Source organism: Eschscholzia californica, unplaced genomic scaffold (genome assembly GCF_041429995.1).
Source record: "Eschscholzia californica isolate CP2 unplaced genomic scaffold, dmEscCali1.0.p SCAF_6, whole genome shotgun sequence".
NCBI classification, from domain to species: Eukaryota; Viridiplantae; Streptophyta; class Magnoliopsida; order Ranunculales; family Papaveraceae; genus Eschscholzia; species Eschscholzia californica.
The window spans coordinates 38,378,589-38,392,950 of record NW_028238483.1 but is presented as its reverse complement, the minus strand read 5'-3'; the positions used below and the strand labels follow the sequence as shown (position 1 = coordinate 38,392,950).

Below are 14,362 nucleotides of genomic sequence, written 5' to 3'. Positions count from 1 at the left end.
TCCCCCTAAAATTCCTCATATAACATGAAGGTAAAGTTTATCAACACTTAGTGACCCAAGTGGCCGATAATTGACATAAATTCCAAAATCCTAGGAATCCCAGATTTGATTCTGAGAGGAGGTGGATTCAATGGTTTATTGCACTTAGGTTATTATGGTATAAAGAATGTTTTCGGGGTAAGTTCACAGTTTAGTTCGGCTATAAACCCGTTCTTGTAAAAATTCGAATTAGACAACTACCGTGTTTACCACATCTTTGATGTATCAATTAATGTCATTGTTTTACAATCCACACTACCATCTCTCACCAAAATTATTTATACCTTGTTTTACATTAGAATAAAACTAAATTAGCCCCTAGCTACCAGAAGGCAATAATGGCTTTCAACAAAGAAAAAAAAAGGCAATATTGGGGGTGCAAAGACTGTGTCTCAAAAGGCAAAAATTATAAATAATGACAACTTGACAATTTTAATAACATTTTAGGACCTAAGTGATTGAGCCGCCCTGTAGTACACCGTACACGTACACTAAATCATCTAACATCTTATACTTTTACGAAAATGTTATTTGTTTGACAAAAAGTATCCCGCAAGACGTGAATAAAATAAATTGTCCATGTCGTATGCAGACCTAAAAAGTCCGGACTACTTAGACTATTTTTTGTCGGGTCAAGTAGTTTTTGTTGAATAATTTATTTATTCTCTTTTTCTATCATTATCCTCATGAAATCATGTGATTTTTTTTTTAGATCAATCTACCTATAAATATAAGATGAAATTAGGGAAGAAAATAATCACCACCACCACTAGACACCTTCAACCAAAAAAACAAAACCCTCAATCTCAAACTATATTTCTCTTCTTCTTCTTTTTCCCTCTGGTTAAGAATGGAAGCTAAGAATTTGAAGTTTCTTACTTTTGTTACACTTAGCGTAATAGTATTTGCATCAATTATGAGTGATTATGCAACTGCAAGTTCCTTCACAGTGTGGAAGGGGCCAGGTTGCAAAAGAGAAGGAATTAAATTTGAAGACTGTGGATGTTGGAACCTTCCATACCGTGCTGCTTTTAATTTCATCTATACTGGACAAGCAGTTAAAAGCTATTTGTCAATAAATTGTTTAGGCAACCCTAATTTCACCTATAGGCGTAGTGTAAGTTCTTGCCGTCCCATTGCACCAAGAAGTATAAGGTTCCCCTGCAACTCTAATGATAACGAGGAGGTCATTGAATCCGTCTAAGTCATCATTCTATGCTCTACGTATGAATCGCTTAAGTATGTTGTAATGATCACCGGAGAAGAAAATAAAGGGCTATATATGTACGTGTAGTACGTACTCATCGTTTGTATGCATATCTTGTTGTTTGATGATATGTGTATTTGTTTGTAAATTCTTTTTAATTTGAGTGTTTCGGCAATGAAGTATTAAATGAATAAGGATTTTTAGTCACTAATTTGAATATTCTATCCCTAACTAATTGACAATTCTTATTTGATACTTCTTGGAAAGTATTTGTGATCATCTAATTAAGGCACCCTATTCGGCATGATATCCCACAAATTTTGTCCGGAGAGAGGCGCTTTAGCAAAAATGGAGGCACGTTTAGAACTCTCCTTTGGTGTTTAGGTCTCCTTAATTACTATGTTGACGTAGGAACATTCAACAAAAGTCGAACGAAAATGAGCTTAATATTGGATGTGGTTCAAGATTAGATCGACCTAGTACGGTCGTTAAACTGTAATCTCTAGTATATATTGAGTAAATGGGTCGGACCGTGACTCTTTTACAAGCACTAATTAGGAATTGGTCACCATATCAAGATTGAGCTAGCCAAATCATGAAGTATTTGAATCATACTAGAAAAAAGATTTGGCAACATGCCAATTTTAATAACATTTTAGGACCCAAGTAGTATAGCAGCCCATGTTGTACTATCTAAAATATCTTCTATATATTATCTTTTTGTTATCTTATTTAAATTATGAAACCCCTTTCACATCAATTTGCCTATGAATACAAGAAGAAAATAGAGATCATCACTACCACAACACCAACACTTCAGAACTACTACTGATAGCCTTCAATTTGAGATTATATTTTCCTAGTTCTATCATTACCTATGGAAGCTAAGAACAATATTGCCTATAATGACGATATTATGGATAAATTATGAATTGTAGAGGGGTGGTCTATGGCCCATGGGTCTTATTGCCCCCAAGTAGTCTAGGGTCTGCATTTCACCATAATTTTCTTGTCACTTTACTTGTAGCGAGAAGAAAATATCAGTCTACATAAATGTCGTAGTATATACAAACTAGTTTGTATGTATCTCGGAATAAGAGTAGGATGAAATCTAAGCGAAAAGAGAGCTCATAAACTTCAAATAAACACTGAAAGTTGGGACTTATGTTTGATAAAAAAAAATTAGGGTTGGTTCCTCTCAGTGTACTCCAAAAATAATAATATTGAAGATTCATAGAGTAACACATAGGCATTTTGAGACTTTGGTAGCTTTTTAGCATCATTACGAGAAAAATATAAAAGATGTCAACCAGTAACAATTGATAGATTGAAAACAACGTCAATTTCAAGTTTCAACGACATTATCGTAAAATATTGAAATTTTGATAGTCTTATTGTGGTAAATGGTCTTGAATGGTTGCACCACAATAATTTAGGCATTGTTTAACATTAAAATTTACTAAACATGATTGCCACAGGTCACTAATGGGGGTGTAAAGAATTCATTTTAAAATGAGAATAAAATTATAAACTTAGACAATTTTAGTAGTAATATTTTAAGAGACAAGTGGTGGAAGCAGGCGCCTCCAATATATATTAAAGTTTTTGGGATAATTATCCTGATGGAATCATAACACATCAACACTTTCTTTAACATCAACTTGCCTATAAACTTCAACAAAAAAACTTGCCTTAAAAAGAGAAAACTACATCTCTTTAAACTTCTGTGTTGGATGACAAATATAGACCAAGACTAAATAGAGGCAAATGAGACCTATAGACAGTGAGCCTCCATTCATTTTTGTTAAGTTTTTTGTTGAATGAATCATTATATGGAGGTTGAAATTTTATAAAGTTGTAATTTATAAGTGGCACTGGTTTTATAAAGTTGAGCGCATCAGGTCCCTTGATTTGATCTTGACTGTGAAAATTAATAATTATGTATAAATTAATTAGAGATAACAAAAATAAAACTATTCTTTATTTTACATATAAATTAATTACTTTATTATATCTTCATTATAACTCAGAAAACCAAATTAAAAGCACATTGCAAGGAAACACACATCAATCAACAAGATATAGGTAGAGACTATAAGTATGTGCTTACAACACTTGAGTCCTTTTTTATTGATTAGCAACCATCTAGCCGTATACTCCTTGACCCTATTGCACTGCAAGCACTTTTACTCGACCTATAGGTATAATAAACCGGACCTAAACAGTTACGGCTCGCATAGCTTCTAGCTATTTGTCCATCAAATACAAAATTATAGCCACCCCAATATGGAAAGTTCCAACATCCACATGAATTAAATGTTGTTCCTTCACTGTTGCAACGCGGTCCTTTCCTCACTGTGTAAGAACTTGCATTCGCATAATCACTCATCACCGATAAAAATACTATACCCAATAAAACAAAACTAAGCAACTTTAAACTCTTGTTCTTAGCTTCCATAGTTAGTGATAGAAGTAGAAAGATAGAATCTCAAATTGAAGACTTACAATATAAGTAGTTTTGATGTAATGTGGTGGTGAAGATATTTATTTTGTTCTTGTATTTATAGGCAAATTGATGTGAAAAGGGTCTCATAATTTAAATAAGATAACGAAAAGATAATAGATGATATTTTAGATAGTAAAACATGGGCTGCTATACTAGTTGAGTATTAAAAATGCTACTAAAAGTAGCAACTTACCAACTTTTATTTTAGTTTGATTTAAATACTTAGAGCATCCCAAAGGATCTCTACAAGGCCAAATTTGAGATCCTTTGGTTCTAAACATTTTTCCATTCCACTAAATTTTTAGTGTTTTTTTAAGCAATCTGGCACTCTACTATTCGCCTTTGGGAGGAAAAGAAGAATTAAGGTTGTGATCGACGACCTCCTAACGACGACCTTTAAGAAGAAGAAGAGGTGAGGTGGAATGTTTGATGATGTGGATGAGAGAAAAAATGGTGGAGTGGATATATTTTAAAAACGTCTAAATTACAATAATATCACAAGATATTTTGGGGAAAAAAATAAAAAAAATTGATCTTAGAGACCAAAACAAACTGTCAGACACTTATGGAGACAACAACCTGTTGGTTAGAAATTAGGAGCCAAAACCAAATTAACCCTTATTTATAGCATTATTGATAATTGTTTTGTCTGACCTTGAAGAACTTGGCTTGGTAACTAAGTAGCGACCATCTCAAGAGTCAAGATTGGCGACCTCATAAGTAGGCCAAAGCATGGGTATCTGAACCCTCTTACCCAGTCCACTATCTTTTGGTGCAGTACTTGTGCGTTCCCTCGTAAAGGTCTTTATATAGTCTTTAGGGTCTAAGATGTTTTAATTGACGATGAAAGTGCTCATCTTAATTCATAATGTATTTTATATTATACTCATGAAGCATCAAAGCCATTCAAATATAGCGACTCTTGGAGTCCAATCTCAAAACAAAAAAAAATTGTCCAGGACACCAAATACTACCGAGTTTATAAGTATTTTATGATCCAAGTTGTGCAGCCTGCCATATGGTACTTTCACGACCCTCTGTTATCTTTTATTTTATGTTATTTTGTTATCTTTATGAAATATTATGAGACTCTATTTCACATCAATTTGCTTATAAATACAAGAAGAAAATAGAGATCACTACCACAACAACTTAAAACAATTTCCGATTTGAGATTACATTAATCTCTCGTATTGGTTCATCAACAATGGAAGCTAAGAATTTAAAGCATCTCTGTCTTGTTATACTACTAGGCATCGCGTTTGTATTGACGACGAGTGATTCTGTTGATGCAAGCTCTTTCACAGTATTCGCACCGAAATGCAAAGTAGGAACAAAATATGACTCATGTGGATGTTGGAACTTTCCTTACCGTGGTGGTTATTGTTAGAAAATAAAATTCTAATAGTGCGGAAGTTACATACCTTCAGCCATTGTTGATTAAGTGATAAACTGGAATCCAAAGATAATCACAGAATACTGAAGTTCTTCTAACCCCAATCCTCTCCGTAAGTTTTTTGTTGTGTTTTGATGGAGAGACACAAGCATTAATATAGGAGGGGTTAGGGACCTTCAGTTATGGTAACTACTCCCACTTCTTTTCCATCGAAGAAGGGGGTAGTGGGTTGGTTATTGTAACCAACTTTATCTCCCAAATATTCCTAATACCCACGTAAGCAATTTACTGAATTCAAATCAGTAAATTGGTCAAAGCCAAGATAGAGGGAAATTAGGAATGTGGGCCACCCTTAGTCTTTAACAAGAGACGTGTCCAACATTCTCCCACTTGGCCCACATGCTATATTTCATAAGTACATGGGTGATGGACTGTATGGCCAAACAAACACTTAGATTGGGATATCACTCACTCTTAATTAAAGAACATATCACACGAATCATAGCGGTCACATTCTGATAAGTGAATGCTTCCTTCCATGTATTACAATGCATTATGCTCTCTAACTAAGCACTTGATGAGCATAACTTCTGAATAAGTAATTTCTGACAAAATTACTCAGGTCCTCCTTTAATATCACAATGGATATAAGATGGTTATTCTTTATGTGCACGAATAAAACTATTTATTCAAAATAACCAAACACCTTAAAACAGTCAAAGAAAGTACATGTCAAGCATTACATAAGTTAACAAAGACCCATACGCTCCACATGATCTAAGAACACTTGTGCCGGCAACGCCTTAGTCATGGGATCCGCAATCATTAACTTAGTACTGATATGCTCAATGGCCACCACATGTTCCTTAACTTTATCTCTGACAAGAAGGTACTTTATGTCGATATGCTTACTTCTGCTTCCACTCTTATTGTTTTTAGAGAAGAAAACCGCAGCAGAATTATCACAAAGGATCTTTAATGGTCTCTCTATAGTATCGACAATTTTGAGACCTGAAACAAAGTTTCTCAACCATATTGCTTGTGTCGTTGCTTCATAGCATGCAATGAACTCTGCCTCCATAGTAGATGTTGCGAGGATGGTCTGTTTGGTACTTCTCCAAGATATAGCTCCTCCAGCAAGAAGAAAGATATATCCCGAAGTAGATTTTCTTGAATCCACACATCCCGCAAAATCTGAATCCGAATATCCAACCAGCTCCAGATGGTCAGTATATCCGTAGGTCAGTCTGTAGTCCTTAGTTCCTTGCAGGTATCTCATAACTCTTTTCACAGCCTTCCAATGTTCTTTCCCGGGATTGCTTTGGTATCTTCCTAGCAGTCCCACCACGAAAGCAAGATCAGGTCTTGTGCAGACCTGTGCATATAAAAGGCTGCCTACTGCTGATGCATATGGAATGTCTTTCATCTCCCCCTGTTCCAATGCATTCTGTGGACATTGACTTAAAGTCAATTTTTCCCCTTTAGTGATTGGCGCTACAAGTGATGCACAATTATGCATCCTGAATCTTTCCAAAATTCTTTCGATGTAGGCTTTCTGAGATAATCCTAAGGATCTTTTAGATCTATCTCTGTGAATCTCTATGCCTATGACATAAGAGGCTTCACCTAAATCCTTCATCTCAAAATTCTGAGAAAGAAATTCCTTAGTCTCATGTAGCAATCCCAAATCACTAGTTGCAAGTAAAATATCATCTACATATAGGACTAAAAATATGTATTTGCTCCCACTGACCTTAAGGTATATACATTGATCGACAATGTTTTCTGTAAAACCAAAAGAGGTTATAACATTGTGAAACTTTAAATACCATTGGCGGGATGCCTGTTTTAGTCCATAAATAGATTTCCTGAGCTTGCAAACTAAATGGTGATCGTTTTCGTCACGAAAACCCTCGGGTTGAACCATGTATACCTCCTCTCCCAAATGACCATTAAGGAATGCTGTCTTAACGTCCATTTGGTGTAGCTCTAGATCGAAATGAGCTACTAAAGCCATAATAATCCGCAATGAATCCTTCTTAGAAACCGGAGAGAAGGTTTCATGGTAGTCTATGCCTTCCTTCTGAGTGTAACCTTTAGCTACAAGTCTAGCTTTATATCGCTCGACGTTTCCGGAAGAGTCTCTTTTGGTTTTATAAACCCATTTGCAGCCAATGGCCTTAGACCCTTTCGGTAACTCAACGAGATCCCAGACTTGATTTTTAGCCATAGATTCCATCTCTTCCTTCATGGCATCATACCAAAGTGCAGATTTTTCTCCATTTATGGCTTCTGAAAATGAATTTGGGTCACGTTTAGGCCCAATGTCAAAATCAGACTCTTGGAGATATACCAGATAATCGCTAGAAATAGCTGGTTTTCTTGTTCTTGAGGATCTCCTTAGAACCACATCTTCATGCTCAATTTGTGGAACAGGTTCTTGTGGGATTTGTTCTTCATGAATCGGTTGCTCTAAAGTTGGTTGTTGTGTAATTATGTCAGGTTGACTTCTTTGCACAATGACCAAATCTCTAGTATCCACAGGCAACTCAGGTTCCTCTCGTGTTTCCTCAAATTCTATCAGTCGAGGAATATCACTCCCACTTGAATCAAAATCCTCAAAGAACTTAGCATTTCTAGCCTCAACTATTCTTTGGGAATGTGAAGGACAATAAAACCTAAATCCCTTAGAGTTAACTGCATAGCCAATGAAATACCCACTGGTTGTCCTTGGATCTAATTTCTTTATGTGAGGATTGTAAATTCTCACTTCTGCAGGACAACCCCATATGTGCAAATGACTTAAACTCGGTTTCCATCCGTTCCATAATTCAAATGGTGTCTTAGGAACGGCCTTAGATGGAACTCTGTTTAAGATGTACACTGCGGTTTTCAAGGCTTCACTCCATAAGGATAAAGGAAGATTAGTGTTACTAATCATGCTCCTCACCATGTCCATAAGCGTTCGGTTCCTCCTTTCGGCTACACCATTTTGTTGTGGTGTGCCAGGCATTGTATATTGAGCAACAATGCCTTCTTCCTCAAGAAACTTAGCAAATGGACCAGGCATCTGACCCTTTTCTGTGTACCTTCCATAATACTCCCCGCCTCTATCAGACCTTACAATCTTTATTTTCATGTCCTTTTGTTTTTCTACTTCTGCTTTAAAACTTTTGAAAGCATCAAAAGCTTCAGCTTTATCAAACAGAAGATAAAGGTACATGAATCTTGTATGGTCGTCAATGAAGGAGATAAAATATCTCTGACCGTTGAGACATGGGGTAGGAAAAGGTCCACATATGTCAGTGTGTATGATCTCGAGGATCTGAGAACTCCTTTTGGCACCCTTAGAGGTCTTGTTTGTCTGCTTTCCCTTAATGCAGTCCACACAAGTACCAAAATCAGTAAAATCAAGAGTTTTTAAAACTCCATCTTTCACTAATCTCTTTACACGCTCAATGGAGATATGACCTAATCTCCTGTGCCATAAAGTAGAGGAGTTCTCATCGATCCTATTACGTTTAATACCAATATCTGCATGCATATTTAAATAATTATGCTCGAAAGTGGGGTCTAGATCAATTTTGTACAAACCATCAATTAAAGTTCCACCACCAACAGAAAAATTATTTTTCAAAATACGAAAACATGGTTTCTTAAATAAAAATTCATAATCAACATCCGCAAGTTTTGAAACAGAAATCAAGTTTCTAGAAAAAGATGGAACATAGAAAACATTGTTTAAATCTAACACAAAGCCGGTTTTCAAAATTAATCTAAAAGTCCCCACAGCTTCGACTTGAGACCGCATCCGGTTTCCGGAATAGATGCCAACCTCATTTCCTTTCGGCTTCCTTAGGTCCAGAAAGCCCTGCATGGTATTAACAATATGAATCGTAGAACCAGAGTCAATCCACCAAGTATTAGTTGGGGCATCAACAAAAAACGATTCATGACATACATAAGATATGAGATTACCTTTCTTCTCGAGCCAGTTCTTATACTTGAGGCAATCTTTCTTTTCGTGTCCAGCCTTTCTGCAGAAGAAACATTTCACCCGTTTGCCATGATGCTTTAATGGCATAGTTTCTTTGTTCTGCACATTCTTGACACGTTTGCCCTTCTTGGTACTTCCTTTAGCATGAGAAACAAAATGGGCACTTTCAAGTTTCTCATGTTTCATCCTCTCTTCCTCTTGAACACACATGGTCAGAAGTTCATTGATTGACCAATTTTCCTTATGTGTGTTGTAGGAGATTTTGAAAGGCCCATATTCCTTAGGAAGAGAGTTAAGTACCAAATGAACTAAAAATGACTCAGGAATCTCAACTTTAAGGGGTTTCAGCTGAGCAGCAATGTCCCTCATCCCCATAATGTGCTCACGCACTCCTTTAGAATAGTCAAAAGTTTTGTCTGAAAGTCTCTTCATTAGGGTGCTGGCTTGTGCCTTATCTGAGCGAACAAATTGTTCCTCAACCGCTTTGAGAAAGTCTTTTGCGTGAGGGCAATCAGGTATTGAACCCCGAATACTCTTATTCACGCGGGACTTAATGAGCATCAAACTTAGGCGATTAGATCGCTCCCACCGCTCATAGTCCAACCTTTCCTGAGGCGTACTTGATTCCGTGGGGACGGGTGGTGCATCCACACGAAGCGCCAAATCCAAGTCCATACACCCCAAAGTGAAGAGAACACTGTCTTTCCAATCCGAGAAATTATCACCACATAAAATAGGAATACGAGAAGTATCATTCATAAAAGCAGTAGAAATAGCTGCAAAAGAAACATTTAAGCTATGAAATATTTATCTTTATTCTAAATCAACCAATGTCAATTTAGTAGTAAATTCTAACCTTCCTGTGGGCAGAGGTTACAACCGCATAAGAATTTACTATATTTTATTAATAAGACTAGTACAAATAAAATATCAAACCGTAAAATTTTCATACCTGTGGGCATAGAAAATTCACATTTAATATCTTATTTTACTATCTTATTCCAATATAATTTTACAAAATAATTACCTCCCTGTAGGGCAAAGCAATTATTTATAAAAATTACATCGCAATCGGAAATGTCATTTTAACTTGATGCGATAAACAATGAAATTAGATCGCACATCTGCATATTTCTAGATGCTATGGCTACTCCAAAAATATGCAATGTTCAAAACAAGTGACAATGTTTCCTTAACCATCAACAATTATATATGCTCATGTAGTTTGAAATGCATTATATCATGCTACATAAACACATTTCATATCAAATGGTAAACACAATTTCATACAACTATAAAACCAATTATACAGTGAGCATTAACTCTAGTTGTATGTTGATCGCAATTACTTATCTCTTATTTCTTATACAGTGAGCATGAGATCCTCAATTGTATTGATGGTCTAAAAATTGAAGTATCATCACAGTCAAAACTATACTCAATAATCTCTTAAAGTTGGTAGAAGGTGATGTGTCAAATGGATATCTACAAGTACAGTCAATTGTTTTCCTTAAAAGTACTTTAATCCTCTCAGTGCCACTATGAAATTTATCTCAATATAAGAGATTCACAGGGAGAAGAGACAACTATTACTAATTGAAGTTACTTATAGTTTCTCTCTCTAGATATGTTAGTTAGAGTTTCTCCTTTTGTCCAACCGAGAGATTGAGAAAAAACAGTAATAAATGTTCTCTGTTAGTATCATAAAACAGTGTACAATTCTCAAAATCTCAAAATTAATTTTGTCCGACTAGAAGTAAACAGTAACCAAATATTCACAACAATAGAGATAGAATTGTAATTTTGTTTTCCAAAAATTCAAATCCATTTTCCTTTACTAAGTCAAACTCATTAAGAGATTAAACGTGATAATATATGGAAACTACTTTCAATCCTAAATTATCTCAAACAAGAAGATATAATATATGCATAGATCTTAACGAATCTCTAGTCTATTTTATCTCAGAACATGAAATAAACCCTTTGCATATATACGTGGGAATTAAATAAAAAAAGGAAAAGAAAACAAACCAGTAACCGAATTCAGAAGATCCAAATAGATCTTGTTTCTTAAAACATTTCAAAAATTTACTTTTACCGAGTCAAACAAGTATATCTAAATACCAATCTGATTATAATCAAGTTTGTATACAGTGAAACAAATTTAATCAATCCCAATTTAACTCTTAACAAGAATACATATCTTAAATGGAAAGATTTGTTTCACATAAAATATCAACTAATATTTATACCTAAACTTCTTTAAGATGAGATTAAATCACATAGTTTAGATATCTTAACAAATAATTGATAATCTTTAAATACTAATCAACAAAGCCAAAGGAAGGCTCTGATACCAAATGTTAGAAAATAAAATTCTAATAGTGCGGAAGTTACATACCTTCAGCCATTGTTGATTAAGTGATAAACTGGAATCCAAAGATAATCACAGAATACTGAAGTTCTTCTAACCCCAATCCTCTCCGTAAGTTTTTTGTTGTGTTTTGATGGAGAGACACAAGCATTAATATAGGAGGGGTTAGGGACCTTCAGTTATGGTAACTACTCCCACTTCTTTTCCATCGAAGAAGGGGGTAGTGGGTTGGTTATTGTAACCAACTTTATCTCCCAAATATTCCTAATACCCACGTAAGCAATTTACTGAATTCAAATCAGTAAATTGGTCAAAGCCAAGATAGAGGGAAATTAGGAATGTGGGCCACCCTTAGTCTTTAACAAGAGACGTGTCCAACAGTTATAATTTTGTGTATGATGGCCAAATAGCTACAACTTATAAGGAAATTAATTGCTTAGGTTCGGTTACTTCTACTCATACATCTAGTAAAAGGATTTGCGCTTCACTGTCAATAAAGAGTGTAAGACTGGCAGGTTGCTGATCTTTTTTTGTGTGTTTAGAACGTCGTCAAATCCATGTTTTGATATTCCTTCAAAACCCTAAGTTCTAATGTTCCTGAGCAATAAAATAATAAACTGGTTTTCATGTCAATTCATGTTGTAATGATCACTCAACCAGAAGAAATAAGACTATGTATGTTGTATGTATATGGTGGAAGTAAGTAATTATCGTTTTTTTGTATATCTTGTTGATCCATGTATGATATGTGATTGTTTGCAATTGTTTCAAGTGTTGGTGTTCTAGAGGTAATAGATGAAGTATATTGGGTTATTTCCCTAATGGCCCCCAACTTTGTGACCAGCTTCCCGCCTGACCCCCTAAATTAGCAAAAATATTCATATGGCCCCCTTTTTCCGTTATCTTTAACTGATCGTTACTCTCTCTCCTTCGCCGGAGTTAAAGATAACGGAAAAAGGGGGTCATATGGGTATTTTTGCAGGGAGCCAGGCGGGAAGCTGGTCACAAAGTTGGGGGTCATTAGGGAAATAACCCAAGTATATTTACCAATTAAGGGTTTAGGCTATGTAAAACTATATATGAAAAGTTTGCAGAGGATTTTGAGAGTCAATTTCAAGACTGAGAATGGCCTAGAAAAGAATACACAAAATATGGAGCCTGTGGAGTCCGTTGGAGTTGGAGTTGGAGATGAAGATAACGATAAAGATAATTAAAAAGAAAAAAAAATAATGAAATTGACAAAACAAATTAGTGTGAGGGTACAATTGGAAGAGCCCTAACTTTAAATAATGGCGAAGCTCGCATACATTTTGAGAAAATAGATAAAGAATTAAGAGGAAAATTGTCATAAACTATGAGTAATGTCGAAATCAGGCGATATAATATTAAAACATTGATTAAATAAAGTTGGTCATGTTTGTTTCCTTTAACTTGGTTTTCGTTTATATGATTTGTGACTACATGAACATCAAGAGCTATTTCTACACCACAAAGTATTGTCGCTGTATATACCGTCGCAGGTTATACTTGCAACAGTTTGGTCACATTAACAGATAGCTTTAATGTTGCGACAAAATCCAATGAAAAGATTTGAGATGCATTTGTAACAGTTGTAATTTGTGACATTATTTTCAAAATGGTAACAATATGAACTTAGGTCTCTGGAACAGAGAGAAAGGGATATGAGGATATGATAGTCTCAGGATTTTAGACCTAATCCTGTATATTAAAATAGTTACTTAGAAAGAAATAAATATGGCCGTTCGTTAAAGATCATATATCTTACGAACTAGGATTTCTTTGATAAATATAGTTTAAACTTTTTGAGTAATTATCCAAACAATGAAAAGTTATTTCGGTCATTTTATATAAACTTTGTTTACGCAACTGAAATTGAGTAGTATACCAAAGATATATAGAGTAACACTTGCATTTTTTTTTTTGGTTTTCCTAGCTGAGGACAATGTCAGTTTCCCTATGTCATTATATAATTGTAACTAAGCGATTTGGCCACAAGTATTTGGCTATAGGAAAAAAAATTACATATTCGTTCAACTTGAAGAGTTAAGTAAAATTATAAACCCTAAGGATGAAGCCGCCCATGTGGTACTATCGCATTCTAATATCTTACATTTTTTTTCTTTTTTCTTTGTGACTTGTGATGAGGTCGATAGTTATCCTGATGAAATCATATGACTTCCTTTAATACAATCTGCCTATAAATATAAGTCGAAAATAAGAAGAAAAACATTACCACCACAACACTTCTACCCTTATTATTGTGAGAGTAAAGTTTCTATTCGATATCAAATTTCTCTTGTTGATCATTGGCGATGGCTATGCAAAAGAGTTTGAAGTTTCTTGTTTTTGTTATACTGGGAGTAGTTTTTCTATCAATGATGACAGGTTATGTTAATGCTACTATTTTCACAGTGTGGAAGGGACCAGGTTGCATAAACAAATCAGTAAAGTTTGGTAAATGTGGATGTTGGAACCTTCCCAAAAAATACAATGGTGGGTTTGGTATCCAGTATACTGGACAAATAGCCACTACCTTTAATGGACCTAATTGCAGAGGCTCGCGTCATTTTGACTTCTTGTTTAGTATAAATTTGTGCGCTAACAAGTTTGGGTGGAAGAGCGTACGGTTGTGCAGACCATCTGTCATCGAAGAGGTCGTAGAATCAGTTTTCTGAAGAAGTTCAGTGAAATATTAATCTTTTCGAAATCCATGTACGTTATTATGTTTTGCTTTTCAAGCATAGCTTTTCTTGTGTGTCGTGCGTACGTAGTTATCGTGCTTATGTATATATGTTGGTTGGTGCTTGTGTTTGTTTGCATTA

General features: G+C 35.1%; 1 long non-coding RNA gene across 1 annotated transcript; it reads left to right on the top strand.

Annotated features, from left to right (window-relative positions):
* The first annotated feature begins 4,765 nt into the window (after positions 1–4,765).
* On the top strand, positions 4,766–12,630 carry LOC147534565 (uncharacterized). Its single transcript, XR_015227675.1, has 3 exons — positions 4,766–5,131; positions 11,901–12,319; positions 12,558–12,630. It is a non-coding gene; the product is annotated as an uncharacterized LOC147534565 (long non-coding RNA).
* The last annotated feature ends 1,732 nt before the right edge of the window (positions 12,631–14,362 follow it).